Raw genomic sequence first — 17667 nt, 5'->3', positions numbered from 1 at the left:
AGTGCAATAGACCTGCAGGAACAGAAATTGTACAAACAACTGTGTAAGCTTGAAAGTGAATCCCTTCCCAGCTGAACCGTCCAATAAGGCCCGGCATTGGCCAATATATTGATCGCGACCTTGTGAGACCTTGAAAGAAGATCCAACTAAACTAGATTCCTAACTCTCAAAAATTGTGAGATAATAAATGTATCTAATTTTTAACTCACAAAGTTTTTGATAATTTGTTGCACAGTAATGAAACAGCACAGAACTGTTCACTAAAAGAAAAAAATTCAATTATATTGTATGATTAACAAACAAAACCCCCAAAATAAGTCATGACATATTTACATAATAAATATATTTTGTACATTGTTTTATGTGCTAGAAAACATATAACATAAAATGTGTCATTTAACCATTTTAAGTGTATCATTCAATGGCATAGTTGCATTTACAATATTATGCATTAACATTAATGACTGTAATCTATTTCCACAACTTTTTCATCACCCTAAACAGAAACTCTGAAACCATTAATAACTCTCCTTTTCACCCCCTTCCTCAGCTCTTGTAGCCTCTAATCTACTTTCTGTTTCTAAGAATTTATCTATTCTAGGTATTTCATAGAAGTAGAATACCACAATATTTGCCCTTTTTGTGCATGTCTATTTCACTTAGCATAATGTTTTTAATGTGCATCCATTAGGTAGAACTTCATTCATTTCTATGGCTAATATTTTGTTTGTCCATTGATCTGTTGATGGACATATTAGTTATTAACTTTTTTTGGCTATTTTGAATAATGCTACAATGAACATCAACGTACAAGTATCTGAGTTCTCTTGCATTCATTTTGGTTCTATACCTAGGGCTGTAATTACTGGGTCAAATGGAAATTCCATGTTTAGCTTTTTGAGGAACTGACAAAGTGTTTTCCAAAGTGATTGTGGCATTTTTCATTCCCACAAACAATGCACAAGGGTCCTACTTTCTCCACATTTTTGCCAGTATATGTTATTTACATTTAAAAAGTTATAGCCATCCTAGTAACCGTGAAGTGATATCTCACTGTGGTTTTGACTTGTGTTTCCCTAATGACTAATGATGTTGAGTACTATTTCATGTGCTTATTTCATGTACATAATCATTTCTAGATCTTCTTTGGAGAAATGTCTGTTTAAATCTATTGCCCACTTTTAATTTGGATTGTTGGTCTTTTTGCTGTGTTACAGGAGTTCTATATATATTTTAGATATTAAACTTTTATCAGTTATATGATTTACAAATATTTTATCCCATTCTGTATGTTGTGCTTTCACTTTCTTGATCATGTTTTGATGCACAAATTGTTTTAATTTTGATGAAATACAATTTACTTTTTCTTGTGTTAATGCTTGAGGTATAATAACTAAGAACCCATTGCAAAATCCAAGGTCATGAAAATTAACCCCTATATATTCCTTTATTTGTTTAAATGATTTTAGATCTTAAATTTAGGTTATTTATCCATTTTAAGTTAATTTTTTATAAGTGATGTGAAGTAGGAGTACAACTTCACTATTTTGCTTGAGACTATCCAGTTTTCCCAGCACCATCTGTTAAAGAAACTATTCTTCCTCTAATGAATGGATTAGGAACCCATGTTAAAAATAAATTAACAATAGATACATGAGTTTCCTGGACTCTGATATTCAATTCAGTCTATTTATCTACCCTAGTATCACATTGTTTCAATTACTGTACCTTTGTAGTAAGTTTTGAAATCAGGAAATGAGAGCCTCCAAAATTTTCCTTTTTTTCAGGATTGCTTTGGATATTTGGGGCCCCTTGAAGTTCCATGTACATTTGAGCATACATTTTTGCAAAGAATATCATTTGAATTTTGAAAGGTATGGGCTGAATCTATAGGTCAGTTTGGATATTACTGACATCTTAACAACATTAAATCTTACAAATTATGAACAAATAATGCCTTTTCATTAATTTAAGACTTCAGGAATTTTTCCAGTTTCATTGTTTGCAGTGTTTCAGGGTACAAGCTTTTACCTCTTTGGTTAAATTTTTTCCTAGATATCTTACTCTCTTACATGCCTTTCTTTGTAAGTTCAATTTTTTTTTAATGTACATTTTGGATTTTTCACTGCTGTTGATTAGAAACACATCTGATACGTTTGTGTTAATCTTGTATCCTTAAAAATTGCTGAATTGATTTATTAGATCTGATAGCTTTCTTGTGTATTCTTCGGAATTTTCTATATATAGGATCACATCATATGTACAAGTGGGTTAATAAATTCAATTGTACTATCTTCAAGTTCACTGATTGTTTCTTCTTCCTGCTCATATCTGCTGTTTAACCCATCTTTAAATACTCCTTTTTCAATTCAGTTACTGCATTCTTCAGCTCCAATTCATTTGATTCTTTTTTATAAATTCTATTCCTTTCTTGATGTCTCATTTTGTTCAGACATCATTTCTGATTTTCTTAGCTTTTTATCCTGGTTTTCCTTTAGTCCATTGAACATAAGGCAGTTGTTTCAAAGGGTATTGTTTTGTTTTAGTAAGTCTGATATCTTGACTTCCTCATGAATGTCTATCAATTTGTTTTGTTCTAGCAAATAAGCCATATTTCACTGATTCTTGCTATCATTTGTAATTTTTCTGTTTTTGAAAACTGGAATTTAAATATAATGTGGTATCACTAGAAATCAAATTCTCCATTCAAGGATTTCCAGTCTTATCATATTATATTTAAATGTTCTGTTTTCAACAACAGAAAAAGTTTTACTTTTTCTGACCATTGAGAGGCTATAGTAGTTCACTTGTTTACTTGTTTTTCCAAACTGTTTTTGCAAAGGCAGTATTCTTTGTCATGTGTGGTTACTAAAGTGTCTGTTCTTCAACTTATAGTTGGCTAGTGTTTTCAGATATTTACTTGAAAGACAAGAGATACAAAGAAGACAAAATAAAATCCCCCAACAAAAAAAACAGCAACAAAAATACAAAAAAGTAAAACCAATGAAAAAGCAAAAAACAAACTCCTTTCTTATTCATTGCAGATAAGCTCTCTTTTGGGGCATTTTCTCACTACTTAGCCAGGTTTTCACTGAGCCTAGGGATCAGCTCAAGGTAAAAGCTTATGTCTTATCAGAATTTCTGAATATGCATGTGACCTTCTGAATTTCCCTATATACCAAGAAGTTTTTGAGAATCCTAATTTTTCCAAAAATTGCCCCTAGCTTTTCCTCCTAGGACTTTGTTGGTCTAGTGTATATCTTAACCCTTAACATCTGTAGGTCATAAGTTTGCCTGCCAACATTTCTAAAGACATGCCTGCCACTTCTGACCTGAGTTCAAATTAGATAAAACAAAGCTGAGCACCTTATATTCATCCTTCCTTGACTCCCAAACAGACCACTACAGATATATAAAGTAATTTGTAAGTAAGATCTTATATGGTCTCTCCAAAAGAAGGGATCAAGTTTCCACACTGGGAACATAGTCTGTAACCATTTCATAACTGCTTCTGCACTGGGAATGAGGTGGGGCAAGTGCAAGCAGAGACACCCCCACAGCTTTACTACTGTTTTCAACTTGCCTTTTTCATGATTCAGTATTTGGTTGTTGTCTATCTTTGACTGTTTTTCAGAGTTCTGAAAAAGTTGTTTCTGACAGTTTCTGCCTTTAGGAAAAAAATTTCTGTGGTAGATGAGAATTTGGAGCTGCCTACTCTATCATTTTCCTGATGTCACTCTCCAACATATTTTTTTTTTTTTTAGGGCAAAGCGAGCTGCCTTATATATAATGACTCCTTTACTAGGAGGCATTATTTTGGCAATACTGTGAATAGAAGGAAAGGCCAATAACCTTTGACATTTAATACTCTTACTTATCTTCATACAAACAGCTCAATTCTATACACTTCCTGCCATGTAACATAAACAAATGACTAAAAAAGCAGTACAAAATACCACTTTCAAACTCATAAATGTATTATGAACTTTTAGTACATCTGTGTATGTGGTTACTATAGCATTTGTCATTAAGCTTCACTCAGAAAAAACTGACAAATATACAGCTTTTTTTAATAAGTACCACTAATGGTATTATCATAAATATGGAAGATAATTTTGAATGTTACTTAAAACTTTTTGAAAAAACTAAATGTTAAGCTTTGTTATATCTTCTATCAAGGAAATAGCATTGTTCATAACATAATGATATGTTTTTAGTTAATCTGGATATTCCCAACACATCTATCCTACTGAAAATAAGTTTTGTTTTAATCTTATTTTTGAACCAAACAGAAAAGAAAATAGTGAGTTCTTTGACTGAAAAGCACTCAGTTCTTTACTGCATCAGTCTAAAAGTATCAAAAGGGCAGGTGTCAGAGCATGATTTCAATAGCAAAAATAAAAATAGAGCCTAAGTCTTTGTGACAGATGTCAAGCATGCTGACAACTGTTAAAAGAAAAATCATTTTCCTGATCCTGTGTGAGGAGACAGCTTGTAAGATTAAAGATGTATCTCTTTATCTATGTTTTTGGCAGATCATTGCTACTGAATAAGGTATGAAAGTTACTTCAGATGGAGAAAAGGACACCAGGAATTTTCATCATCTCAGCTGCACAAAAGGTATAATGAAAAGTCAGAAAGTAAAATAATATAAAAAAATAAGAACAAAAACTAAGCCAACCAGTATTTTCTCTTTGGTTGTAAGCCCAAAGAATGTTATGATAAATTCTTTCTGGTTTAAAAAAGTTAAAATGCTCCAAAAATAAAGAAATAAGCCACCAAATAGAGAATGGCATATAATGAATGCATAACAAATTATTAATAAATGACTGTGTAAACAGATGAATGTGATTCTATCAATATCTGTAGCTCATGGCTCACCTTAATTTATCTTGTTACCCAAAGCATTATTGTTTATTGGTTGGAATCTTGCTAAATTTTAAATATGAACTTTTAGTTAATATTAGCCACAAAAATAAATTTGTGTATATTCACCAGTAAAAGTTTAAAATATGAGTTTTAAAGTTCACAATATTTTCTAAGTCTCCATTCTGGACTCTTTTCCCTCCCATCTTTCTTTCTATTTATAGAAACACATGTATACCATAACAAGTACAATACATAATACAGTATCTTATAATTGTTTGTCTGTTAGGCTTTTTTTTATCATAATAGCACTCTTAGCAATAATTTCGCAGTAGTACACATACAGCAACATAAATTTGCCTATTCTTTCACAGTATAGATTAATTAGAGCTTATTTATCTCTATCCCTATTGGTGGTCTTTAAAAATTTATATAGTATTTTTGCTGTTGCAAATACTGCTACCCTTGACATTTTTGTATATGTCTCCTTGCATTTGTTGAGTGTTTCCCTAATGTAAAAACTGAGAAGTAGAAATATTGAGCAACTAGAAATACACATTTTAAAATTAAATTTAAACTCACTCATTTTTTATGCATTTTCTAATAAAGTTCTTTATTATTTTGTTATTACTGCTATTCACATAGACACTAATTAGCTCTCCTAACATTCCATGTCTATGGAAAATGGACATATTTTCACACACAAAAGTAAACTCAAAATGGATTAAAGACCTAAATGCAAGATCTGAAACAATAAAACTCCTAAAAGAAAACATAGGCAGTAATCTCCCAGACATCAGCCTTACCAATATTCTGGTATAGTACCAGTATTTACCAAAATTTTATCAATCTTACCAATATCGTCTCCTCAGGCAAGTGAAGTAAAAGCAAAAACAAATGTTTTGGACTACATCTTAAAAGTCTTTGCATAATAAAGGAAGCCCATCAACACAATGAAAAGCCAACCTACTAAATGGGAGAAGATATTTGCAAATGATATGTATGATAAGATGTTAGTTTGCAAATATATAGAACTCATACAACTCAACACCAAAATAAAATATATGATTAAAAAATGGGCAGAGGACCTGAATGACCATTCCTTCAAAGAAGACATACAGGTGGCAAACAGACACATGAAAAGATGCTCAACAACACCAATCATCAGGGAAATGCAAATCAAAACCACAATGAGATATCACCTCACGCTAGTCAGAATGGCTAGTCACAAAAAGACAAGATGTATTAGCAAGGATGTGGAGGAAAAGAAACATTCATGCATTGTTGGTGGGAATGTAAAATGGTGCAGCCAACTCTGGAAAACAGTATAGAGATTATGACCCAGTAATTCCATGTCTGTAAATTAACTTGAAGAAAACAAAATTACTAATTCAAAAGATACATGCACTCCTGTATTTCACCATTGATTATAACAGCCTAGCTATCAACGCAATCTAAGTGTCCAATGACAGAGGAATGGATAACAATGTGATTATATATGTGTGTAAAATGAGCAGATATATATAATGAATATGGATCTTAATTCACAGATAAAATTGAAAAAAAAAAGAGAATTTAAACATTTCCCCATCACTCTAAATTGTACCTATATGCACATTTTTCCTCTCCACTCCAGTTTCTATGGATGAACCATGGTTGGTTCTAAGAAAACTTTTCTATCTGTTTACCAAAACATATCTATTTTCTTCAACATGACAGTGACATACTTAAGCAAATTTCCCTTTTACTTCTGTGACATCAGTTTTCTCCTGTATGGGATCATTCCCATCAGAGTAGAAACATGCTGTAAATCCTTACAAAAAAATGTCTCTTTAGCCCAACATCCCTCTGCATAATGCTCCTAAATATCTGTGAAGAGCTTTCACACACAGACCTTCCATTATTCAGCTCTATTTCTTGAACCCATTATCATCAGCCTTGTATACCAACTAAGGCAATAGCTTATTTTTGTATTGAATATCCACACTGATTCCTTGAACAAGCATTTATTTAGAACTCATTACTTGCAAGAAAACATTGTGCACAATGTGCAACTTTTATACAATGTATGCAATCTAATGGCTTGAGAATATTAATTAGAATATGTAAATTAAGCCCAGTAAACTTGTTTGTAGTTCTGTGGTTTATTCATTTGTTTTTAATTATTATTATTTTTTACTCAGTGATTAATGGGTGCTTTTTTTCTTAATTTGAAAAATATCTTATTAAAAAATAAAACTGAAGAGGGATAATATCTTGATCTGAGGGATGGTTTACATGAGTGCTTACACATGTCAAAATTCATTAAGCTTTACACTAAGATTTGTGTATTTTATTGTATGTACCTCAATTTAAAAAAAAAAGGCAATTCATGTGTAGTGAAGAATCAGAATAGGCTTCAATCCCAGCAGAAAGTGGTGCAATCTCCATAGAAATTTGTAGTTTTCAAGTACCTTTAAATAATACTGTGACTGTATAACTTAGAAGGAAATCCATGAAGAAATCTTAAAAGGCAAAACAAAAAAAACTAAAACAAAAATAACACAAAAATGTTAAAGTAAAAATATGAAGCATTACTGTTATATGCTGGCTTTAGAAGAGATTGAATAGCTACTGAGCTATTTTTTATATCAATTTAATATTTCCTTGTGTATGTTTTATGAATCATAAGTATAATTGTTTTAATTTTTCATACATACACCCCTAGCACTTGGCTCATTTGCAAAGTCATCAAAAGGTTCTGTTATGTGTCAACATATACATATCTGGCCCCTCTCTTGGCTATAAACACATTGAGAGTATGTGTATAACCTTCCTGAGAACTGGCACAGTGAAGTGCGTATTGTTAAATAAATATTTACTGAATGACTGTAAAAACAAAGTAACAAAAGTAGAAAATAAGGATAATAAAAATGAAGAAAATAAAAGTCATAAAGTCCCTCGCCACACAGAAATAACTTTTAATTCATTACAGTACACATTTTTCAGACGTGATATTATAAAGGATTAGATGTTATAAAAGGATTCAGGGTATGGATACTACTTTTATAAACTGTGCTTTATAAATTTTGATACATTATTTTTCTATAGTGAATAAAATTCTACAAGAATCAGTGAGTTTTTTTCTTAATATACAGCAACAATATTATACTGCTGTAACAGTACACACAACAGTAATAGTGTAACTCCTTTCAGGTTACCGACCTGATTCCAGCATGTGCCCACATATGCGTGAGTGCATGTGTGTGAGAGGGAATCCTGCCTACACACAACACCAAGCAATTCTTGGACATCAGCAGGATGTCTAAGAACTCAACTCAATTCTGGCACTACCTGCCCTGAAACAGCACCATATTCCCAGGTTAAGGGCTCCCTCTTACAAGACTGCCTTCCACCCGCAACTCCAGATGCCAGTAGCAAGCCTCAGTCAGTTCCCTGTGCACAGGTTGGAGGTTCCTATGACCTTCCCCTTAGGTTCAATTAATTTGCTGGACTGGCTCACAGAACCCAGGGTATGTACAGTTTTAAGACTATGATATGTATTGTTTTCAGAAGGTTGTGCCAATTTGTATAATTTTTTGAAAAAAAGGAAAGAGGTTTTATTTTTTCTCCAAATGAAAAGGAAACATTATCCAGCTTTCTTATTTATTTGTTTATTTATTTATTTTTATTAAGGTATCATTGTTATACATTCTTATGAAGGTTTCACAAGAAAAACAATGAGGTTACTACATTCACTCATATTATCGCGTCCCCCCCCAAACCCCATTGCAGTCACTGTCCATCAGTGTAGTAAGATGCTACAATGTGACTACTTGTCTTCTCTGTGCTACACTGTATTTTTAAAAAAACATGTTGACACATACAAATAGATGGGATGCATTTAAGCACTGCACTGATCCAAACCCCTCTTCACTTTTCTGATGAAAATTCTGCAATTGACCTGCATGCCAAGGAGCAATACCTTTTTTAAGATAATATACCATTGGTAAGGAAGCAACATACTTTCTGAGAGAGATGATGATAGTTAACCAATAAAATATTAACAGTTCATCTCACTGATTTATTTAAGTGGATTTTAAAAAAATCATGTGTTACTTAAAATAGCAAAAGGAATAAAGATGTAAGAGGGATAGGAAGAGAAACTTAGTGTGTCAAGATGTGAGTCCCCACAATTTTTAAAGATAGAATAATATCTTTGTCTCAGTGTAGGTATTAGTGGTTAACAGAAGAATATTGTAACACCAACATGCAACTAACTGGTTACTATCTCTTACATTTAATTTCTCTGACCTATCGATTATTTTCTTTCCTCTTTTAGCAATGGCAGATCTGAGGAGACCTGATAGGGTGACCTGATAGGTGCTAACACCCTACTTCAGTAGTAGAAGTCAAATGCCAATCCAAGAGCAGTGTAGTAGGATGAATGGGGTAAAAAAACCAACAAGTGCAAATGGTGCATATACTGCATATGTGCTGAGGACTAAGAATACATATCAATTTGCATTAAACCAACCAATGACTTTGTTTAACCCTTGGGATGAACTCCAAATACTTTTCTCTGGCCCTGACTATGTCGTCAATATCAGCTTTAACTACTCTTCTACCCAAGCGACATTCCAGCTGCACTGTGTGTTTCATGCATCTTGTCTTTATTGCTATATTCAGAACTCTATCCTTCACCTGCTTTAAATAATATACAACTTCCTATCACCTATTCTATGAAACACTGCCTATAAAACCCTTAATATTTCTATCTCCATTACTTTATCACACTGTGTGCAGTACATATTTTAGCCAAACATCGAAGTCAGGTTTCTCAACCTTGGGAATTATTGACAATTTGGACCAGATAAATCTTGTTTTGGGGGACTGTTCTGTGCACTGAAGATGTGTTGCAGCATCTCTGGCCTCTCTGCTTACTAGCATACCAGTAGCATCCCAACAAGTTCTGACAACCAAAAATATCTCCAGACATTGTTAAAGCCCCCAAGAGACAAAATCACCCCTGGTTTCAATCATTAATCTAGGCCTATTTTTTTCTATTGCACTTACTTGTTAAGAGGCAAATCATCCCCTCTGATGGTGTCCTCTCCTTGAGAGCAAACATCACCATGTCCAACTCATTTTTATATCCCTACCCTTATCCCAGGACCAGACTCCTCAAAAACGCTCAGGAGAAGTGTTAACATAAAATGAATTTACCCTTAACTCATGTTGGCTGTTGAAGAGTCATAGTTAAATTCCACCCTAGGAATCACCCTGACAGAAGGACACCCAATATCACACCCTTCCCCTGGGTACAGCCTGGAACCCCAGGCTGGTGGGTGTTAATGCACAAAACCCAACCTCTATGGCTCCTTTCTGCTCATGTCTCAGAGGCCATCCTCGCTTCTGAACTCCTTGTGGGATTGGAAGATATTTCTGTCAAAGCTGCACCTCTGCTCCCCCTCTCCCTATGCACAATCCTGTGTTCCTCACATGCTCACCGATGTTCTCCAACGCATTTCCTTAAAAACGTCATTCCCACATCTGTAGAGAAGCCAGACTGCACAGAAGGTAGCCCCTTACACTGAAAGCTTACAGAGTCAGATGGCTTTTTATCCCATGAGTATGAAGGTGATCAATGAAAGGAACTACACCATTAGGAACTACATCATTGATTGCCATGTCAATAGAGAGATAAAATACCCTTCTTAGAAAAAATACTTTTTATGCAATTGTATTAGAATTTTCAATGTAAGGGAGAAATTATTGATTAGATGGGGGGAAAAAGTTCCCCTTATTTACACAGTCAGTTAACATAGTTCCTTAACTGCTTTAGAGCACAATGTCTAGCGTGTTAGCATGAGTTTCCTTTTATTATTTTCAGTTGAATGCTTTATAAGTATATTTGATTCTAAGAAAAAAAAAGGAAAACAGAAAAAGACAAGGAAAATATTCCCCAGACCGAATTCTTGAGTTTGGCCCAAATCCAACACAAATCCACAAAGATATTTAAAGAAATAAAATTAATTCTGTTTTTACAATATCATTAATATCCACACCACAGACTCTGCATTATATCTTAATCATGATCACAAGTCAGTCTTAATATTGTTTCTAACATAAAATCCCATTCCTGTGATACCTTCACTTCCTTTTCTCATTTTAGAGTCATTTTCCTGGCAGTTTTAACATTTATAATTTTATATTGATTATTCTTCAATTTTAAAATATATCTTCCTACAATGAAAAAATATTAAATATCTCACTATTGCCACGTAATAAAATTAACATTAAAAAATGTCGCAGCATTTGCAAATCCAGAAAAAGAGCAGAGGGTTAGGAATCATGAAATACAGGGGAACATCACTGTTGAATATTTCAATAATGAACTATGTCATGGATTCATATTTACTATTGTTCAAGGAGTATTCACACTCACACAACTAAATACAATAAAAAGTAGGTAGTACACAACCAAAACAATAGGGTAATTAGACATCCACCATTATATAAGGAATCTTATTATTTTTATGTTTGATCTTCAACCATTTGAGTTTGCTTTTACACACTTCTAAGTCATTGCAGTAAGAAGCTAATTTTCAAATGTAATGGATTTTACCTGTTGTAATTATCATCCCTTTCTATTACAAAAGTCAAAACTAAAGGAGAACATAGATTTAAAAAATTGTATGGAAAATTTGATGGTAACATCCATGTTAGTGCTTGTCACTATATTACAAAGACAACTATTTATTTCTTAAATTTTGGTTTTCAGTGAGTTATCCAGGAAAGAGAAGAATGGCAGAAGTAAATATATTTTGGCCCCTTGGAGAGAAATGAGCTTCATCCTTCTCCCCAGCTCAGGGAGCAGTTTCTTGTACTAACCCCCTGGTTTTGACCTTCCAACCACAACTACACAAACCCTCCCCCCACAACACACACACACACACACACACACACACACACACTAACAGGGCTGCATTTGCTGCTGGATGTGATCATATTTCATTATGTTTCCATCAATGTAAGAAAATTCCAAATAGTATCCAATTCTTCATTCTCCATGAGAGTACAGATTTCTCCATGTCCCTCACGCTCTGACACATCATTCTCTCTCTCTGCCTCTCACACACACTTAATGTCTCCGGACTCTCACTCTTTCTCACTTGCTGTCACACGCACACCTGCTCCATCTCTCACACACAGGCTTTGTACCGGCCCTCACTCGCTCACTACTTCCCCATCCTTAACTATTCTCTCCCTGCTCTTGCCCACTTTGCTTCTTACTTGAACCCCCTCTTTCTAGTTCTCTTGCACATCCTCTCCTCTCTCTCTAGTGTCCTCTGAGCCTCCCTCTCCCTCTCATCCTAATTCTCATTCCAGGTTTCTTGCTTCCTCAGCCCTTCTGAAACTTCTTCACTTTCACTGACTTTTGCTCTTAAGCACTCTCTTATACTCCGGCTTCCACTCTCACATCCTCTGGCTCTTTCCACCACACTCTCATTCTTCTTTGTTTGTTTTGATCCCTCCCACTTCCACCTTTTTTAGACCAAAGAATGAAGAGGTTGATCCCGACCTACCTCCTCCTGTAAAAACCCAGCTAGCATTTCTTTCTTGAGAGCACACAATGCTTGTTCTCTGCTAGCAGGCTGGAGACAACACTCTCAGGAAGAACAGCTTTCCTTAGGGCTTGAATACTTAATTTAACTGAGTTTACTTTTTGGCATAAGACACAGTCAAGCTAATAATGAAATAGTAGTAGTATTTACAATTTGTCTTTTTTTCTTCCTTTTTGTTTTTGGTGTACAACTTTTCCATAACCCACATTATATATAACTGTACATACACACACACACACACACACACACACACACACATACACACGTATGTATGTATCTAAGAACTATAAGTAAAAGAAAACATTCGAATCTGTTACTTTATTTATTGCTATGATGTTTTACATTTATCTGACAAGAGAAGATGAACTTCAGAGTCACAGATTAGGGTTTATAGAAAATAAAGGAACACTTCTCTAGTAATTGATCTATCTAATAAGCAGAAACTTAACTTCTGATGATAGGAGAGAAAGAAAGGAAATTAACATATATAGAAAGAAAACTAAAACATCATTTCCATTGTAAGACAATAGAAAAGAGTAACTTAATTTGAATATTTAACAGACTTATTACTTACTTTTGTTTGATGGCTGATGTTGGCAAATTAGCAGATTTGGTATAGTTTTCATCTATACCAAATCTGCCTGCTTTTCTGATAGTCAATTATTTCCCAGGATGTGGAATTTTACAGATCTTGGAATTTTACACATTATTTTGAGTACACTTTTCTACAGTAAAATTATTTTTTGCTTGTTCTCCTATTGTAATGACAGGTTTCTGTTTTCTTAAAGATAGTCTGTGGATCACAATTGTATCAGGAGAATGCTTGTTTATAATCCATGATACCTAAGAACAAAACATGAAGAAATTTTTCAGATGATTACCCAGGACAAAAGTTAAATAACTTTTGCAGGTCAGTGGTAGTAATACAAATGTAACTCCACTCAACAGAAACTATTTGCCTATGATCATTTTCAATTTATACTTGTTATGAATAGGATGCAACTCATATTTATTTTTTGATAAGTCTTTTAAAATAAAGCATGACATCATTTTTGAAGGAAGGCAAAAGTCCATTTCTGTTATTTTATCTGCTTTAGAATTAATCCTATAAGGCCAATCTTTCATAAAGTAGAATTTATTTATTTATTTTTTTGCTGATACTAGTTTTCATTGATTTCAGCCAACATAAAATACATTTCAGAAAGATCTAGTTAATGAATACATTTTAATGAAAAATTAACTAAAGAACAATTGATTGAATTTTGTTCAATGGATTAATTCTACATCAGTTGCATTTATTTTTTTCTTTCCTGTGCATAGAGGTGGGAGACCAAGAAAATGAAGTTGAATGAAACAGCAATTATGTTTTAAAGGCTTATCAATATTCACAATTATTTGCTTACCAGTATGTTTCAAAAATAAGCAAGAAATTTGAAGCTATCCAGTGAAATCCCTCCTCTGTTGAATTATTTCCAGCTGACTTTTTGACTGTAAAGTTGATCAAAGTAATATGTATTACAACACCCATAATGTATTTCTTATTGTGTCTATTATATTGAATAATGAAACATAAGAGATATTTCAAAATCAAGGAACATGTTTTGCTGAGACTCATCACCTATGTTAGATATGAAATGAAGATATAGCAGGTGACTGGGGAAACAGTTTGTGGTAGCAATTCTAGATTTTTTTAGTACATCAAAAATACACATTCAGTTATTAATTTGTAAGAACTTTTTATATTAATTTGGTTGATGTTCTGAGATGTATCATAGTTATTACAACAAGCATGTAGTTTATGTTATAGAAACATGCTTGAATGAGTCCCTGAGTAGGTAATGTCTAAAAAGCATCCATATTTGAACATACTGGTCTTTGTCTAAGATTAAAGATGTCCCAAGATGTAAAGATTTCTCTCTCTCTCTCTCTCTCTCTCTCTCTTCTCTGCCCTCTCTCTCTCCCTCTCTGTCTTTCTCTATCTCTGTCTCTCCCTAATGTGATTGAGAAATTCTAATAAGGAAAATGGTGTGGATCTGGGCTAACCATGATGGAAATTTTAGCAAAGTATCTGGTGTATATTTCCAGAGACATATCTACACATCAATGTTATATGCAGAAACTGTAAACAACTGAAATTGTTCCTTGTTCATTCTCTTGGTCCGCCTAATCAAAGACAGAATGACTAGACTGACTCCTTTATTAGATGACAGCTTATTATTTACTATCCTCTTAAGTGTTGAAAATTCACTCTTTCCATACTGCTTGTGATTTTGTTTTTTACATCTTGCATTCCTTTTACAAATCCTGTCTTTGCCTTTGTTTAATGAAAGTGTCCCATATATATTGGTTTTTCTTTCTGTAGGTATAAGATCAATATCAGCTGGTCTGTGGCAACTCAGAGCTTATATCAGGGAATGCCTGAAGCCAGGGTGTTGATCTTGGTCAAGCTTGATTGAACTAAATTAACTAATGATTAATATAATCCTCTACACACTAAGATCTGAGACAGATTACAGGGCAGGCTGAACCAACTTGTCAACACTGATTATAGAAAATGTTCACATTTGTGGTTCTCACATCGTTTCCACTCTGGTGCCTTGATTTCTGCTGCTGAGTACGCTCATGCAGGCTGCTGTTGGTTATGTGACCAGAGGGCTCTAAGAAGCCCCTCCTTGTATAGGACTGTGACTCCCTTGAAAACAAGGCATCAAGCATATGTCTTGATGGTTGGAAGACAGGGGACATCCTGTGTAATTAAGAATAGATCCAGAAGTCTAGACTTCTCTGATATCTGTCTGTGCTTTATTTCTTGTGATATCACATTCTTTTTCCTTATTCAGATCTTACATGAATATACCCTATGGAATCTAATGAGTCCTTTCAATTATCTGACTGTGTGATAGTTACCCCTTGTATTTCAGTAAAATTTGCAGGCTAATCTACTCTATGTATTATTCTTCTGCTTACTAAATAATGCTTATTTTTCTGAACTTTGCTGATATTTATAAATCTAATTGTTGTTGTGATAAATCCCTCAAAAACATCTGATATTAACTGAGGTTTTTCCATTCTGCAAAAACAGTTTGCATTCATAATAGCTGTCCCCTCTGTATCAAGAGGTTTCAGGAAAGGGTTGGAAGACTTGTAAGGATCAAATTATGAAGTGGCTGACAGATGAGGCTGGTGCCTATGCTGTAGTACTTGTAGCAATGCCATCTACATCGTCATCGTCATCATGAGTGTCTGATACTGGCAGCTACAGTAAAGATTGTCATGATCTCAGTACATTTCTGTTCTTTGTCTTGTGAAACTGTAAAAGAACATATAAATACATCAACAGAGAGGTTGCTGCGTCCCAGATCAATTATCTCATAGTCACAACTTTCTCCTAATAAGTGTGACCTTGCTTCAGGTAACAAAATGACCTGTTAAAAGCCATAGTTGTTGTCCTTTCAGAGATGTGAATGAGTCTCTGCTTATTTATCTTAGCCCTCCACAGTTTACAGCTTGTGAATTTTACAAGAACACAAGCCTGTTTTACATGTTACAAGACTGACATAACAAAAATGACATTTGAAGAAGAGAACTATGGGGCTTTAAAAATGCTCACATTGAACAGCTAGAAAGCTCTAAGTTTGTGGCCCTCTGCTCAAAGACATATTTTAGGAAAGATATTTTCATCAAGAAATATTTAAGCTGAAAGAAAACAATGATTTTTTTTTAAATCTGATAGTGGTTCTACTTGTATAAACTCTAAATGCTTTCACTGTGCCATTTGTTAACAGAGTCTACATGGCACCTGGTGTATTTCTGGGAAGTGCCAAGTTTTGCTCAGTGTCAGTGCTAAGTACCTGGTGGACTGGGTATGTCTGGCAGAGGTTAGCATCCCTCTAGCAATATGTGACTAGGACAGCCTGTTCAGAGGGCAGCTGAAAATGACACTTGTTCCAGAGTGTGGATAACCATGACTTCAGCTGAAACTACATAATAAAAATCCTTTTAATACAATTATTGCAATATTAAATTCCTATGTCCATGAGCTGCTCTGTACAATTCACTCATAAATTAAACCAGGTCCGTTGGAGAGCTAAAATAGACCTCAGAAATGTTCAAGAAACATAGAAACCTTAGAGGAGCATAGTTAATTTAATCTGCAAGGGTTCAGTGTGAATTAAAGCATAACAATGATCCCTTTAATTTGTGAAACAACCTTTCTTTGACAGCCGCCTTGAGCTGCACTAAAGGTGGAGGTCATCATTGCACCTGTGTCCCTTGAAGCCAAATATTACTCTTCAGAAGTTAGGATATGCCAAAGAAAGAACCCCTTTTGTTCCCACCAAATGACAGCCAGACTGATTTTCTTTTTCAAACCTCAGCAATTTAGGCTAGTGTAATATTTTTTTCCCTATATAATAGATTTCCTAAGTAACTTCTTAGCAGTTGCTAGTTTCAGAGTACATATAAGCTAATTGATCTGCTGATTGATGATTTGCTTACTGTGTCTGCCTCCTTACAGACATGTTCCATTCATACTGTTTTTTAAGATATCAATGATTAAAGTCCAGATTTCATAATTTCACAAGAAAGTGATGACAAACTTACTTTCCTCTAAATCTTGAGATTTATCAGCCACTGAATGCTTCTTTTTTATCTCACCCAGATACAGATATAAGAATAACAATCTCTTCTTAAATGTATCAACATTTTGTTATTTTCCTGCAGGATTTACAATTCTTTTTATCTGTGTTCCTTCCAACACCAAGCTCCTTTTTCACTGATGTTTTTCAACCAAGAGATCTAGTAAAGTTGCAGAGTTGATCAAGTTTTTCAATAGCCTTTTAATAACAATGTAGCTAAGTAGTTCAGGACCTTCACTGCACTGATTAGAATATATGAAGTTTCCTGCATTAGTGATCATGTGATATAAGTTATTTCATGGATGTGAATCCTGACGGCTTTCCCATCTTACTGAGGGGCACCCTTTGATCCAGTCATAATGTAAAAATACAATTCCTCTAAAACCACTAAGACCTTTCTTGAGCTGCTTCAATATTTGGAAAATATATACCCTTGAATACTTAGAAATTTTTATTAATCTTTTAGATTCCAGGGGAATAGAACTGAATTTTTGAAGCTTTCCAAGATAGTCATAAAGATACCTTTTGTGCACTCCCACAGCACTTTATTCATAGTT

Source organism: Manis pentadactyla, chromosome 1, assembly GCF_030020395.1.
Source record: "Manis pentadactyla isolate mManPen7 chromosome 1, mManPen7.hap1, whole genome shotgun sequence".
NCBI lineage: Eukaryota > Metazoa > Chordata > Mammalia > Pholidota > Manidae > Manis > Manis pentadactyla.
Note: the sequence above shows the minus strand (reverse complement) of the source record.